The sequence below is a fragment of the Bactrocera neohumeralis genome, unplaced genomic scaffold, assembly GCF_024586455.1.
Source record: "Bactrocera neohumeralis isolate Rockhampton unplaced genomic scaffold, APGP_CSIRO_Bneo_wtdbg2-racon-allhic-juicebox.fasta_v2 cluster11, whole genome shotgun sequence".
Taxonomy (NCBI): Eukaryota; Metazoa; Arthropoda; class Insecta; order Diptera; family Tephritidae; genus Bactrocera; species Bactrocera neohumeralis.
This window is the reverse complement of record NW_026089624.1, coordinates 25,713,598-25,715,845: the sequence shown is the minus strand read 5'-3', so window position 1 is coordinate 25,715,845 and position 2,248 is coordinate 25,713,598.

The following is a 2,248-nucleotide window of genomic DNA, read 5'->3' as shown; positions in this document are numbered from 1 at the left end:
GCCCCCTAAACTTTTAGTTTTCCATCTAAAAAAAAATATCAGACCATGAAAGGCCTTTAATTTTCATAATAAACCTTGCTCCAAACACGATACATTTCCCATTTAAATAACATGGGATTTTGCCACTTTTTACGAATATTTTTTTTCTTTGGAACTTTTTCGTTTGTAGGAATAAAAAAGTCATATTCTTGTACAGAATTGAATGCTCTACAAAAAAAGTCTTAACAATTTTTCGATATACTCACTCCTTTAAAATTTATTTATAAAGTCAAAGGGATGCCATAAAATACCTCTGATCTATAGGAATTTAAAGATAAAAAATCAGGGTTGTAGTGTATTTTCTATGGAAAGTTTTTACATGCCTCGGTCCAGTTCTTAATGTTAATATTTAGGGCTAAAATTTTCAGGAAATTTTTTTTTGGGGTATTTCCAAGGATATTTCGTGACGGGACTGAAAATAATTAATAGTTAAAAAAAACACCCTAATGTATATAAAAAGGGGGAAAGTATATGGAGTTAAAATAATTTCGAAAATTCATAGTAATTGAGTATTGTAATACATTTGGAATAGATGATGTTTTTGGTAAAATGGTAAATATTTTACTTAATAAAAAAAATTTTATAATTTATTCAATTATTATCTAATTCACTTTATTAATATATTTCTTAAAATATTTGATTTTAGATTTATAAAGTCACTTGACGCAACAAGTGCCAAAATGATTTGCATAACATTTTTTTGTTTGAATTATTCAATTAATTCAAATATTGTGACAGAAAATAGCAAAAAAGAAAAAAAAAAGCAACAAACACATGCGGGAGCTGTAGCACACGAAAATTTTCATTAGCTCTGCTGTGCTACCGCTCCCAATTTTTTGGTACCGCTACGCCAGAGCATAGCGCAGAATTTAATTTTTTGCTCCCGCTTTTTTACCTAACAAAACTCGGAGCAGAGTAGAGCACATACTTTACATTGTTATGCTAAGGCTATGCTGTGGCTCCCGACAAATTGAGAGCGGTAGCGATAGCATAGCAATAATTTTAGAAATTTTGCTGCTACGGAGTAGTAAATGAGAACCCTGGTTTAAATTTTATTTGATTTGCAAATTTTTCTTATTTTTTATCTTAAAACTATAGGCATAATATATTTTTTAGAATAAACAATTCAATTTTACAAAAAAAAATTTCAATATGCCGTAAAAGTTCGAAAATTCCAGAAATTACGCAGAAGTTAACTTTAACCTTTAATAACTTTTAAAGGAGTGAGTATATCGAAAAATTGTCAAGACTTTTTTGTAGAGCATTCAATTCTGTACAAGAATATGACTTTTTTATTCCTACAAACGAAAAAGTTCCAAAGAAAAATGAATATTCGTAAATAGTGGCAAAATCCCATGTTATTTAAATGGGAAATGTATCGTATTTGGGGCAAGGTTTATTATGAAAATTAAAGGCCTTTTATGGTCTGATATTTTTTTTTAGATGGAAAACTAAAAGTTTAGGGGGCGTCTTGTCAAAAATAATCAATTTGGTAAATAACGGACATCCTAATACATACATATGTACATATATAACAATTGTGTGAAAATATAAGGGAAACGACATACAAACATAAAGCATAATTACATGCATATAAATACTTGTATATACATACGTACATACATACGTATATTTTTGAGTTATTATTATTTTCTTTCTTCTTGCGTTCTTATCTCAAAAGATACACGTACTAAGAAATAATATACGGACTAATCGCGAGTATATCGCAGATAGGTTTAACTAATACACGGTAACAATAATGTATTATCCAAATATTAATATATTATTAAACTCTCCACCATTTCCAAAATGTGCTCCGTTACAGATAAGAAATTATCCTGCAGGTAAATTAATCGTTAACGTTGTCAGGGTTTAAATTAGTTTTAGTGATAAGTGAATGTTAGCCTTTTCCGCTGGATTTCAAGAGTTTTCTCTAAAGTGCTTGCTAACGTTCAACACAATATCATAATTAAAATTTTAAAATTACACGGTATAAATATTTTTTGATTTTGACAATTTATGCGGTGAATACGTGTTCGCAAATTTATATTATATAATTCAGTTAATAATAAAAATTTCAATTCTATTTTTCGTTTCATTTTTATTTACACATTTGCTCATATTACCAATTTTTTAATTGTATTTCAAAGCACAACATTTTTAAGCTCAAAGCTTACAATTTAATTCTATAAATGCAATCTGAGAAATC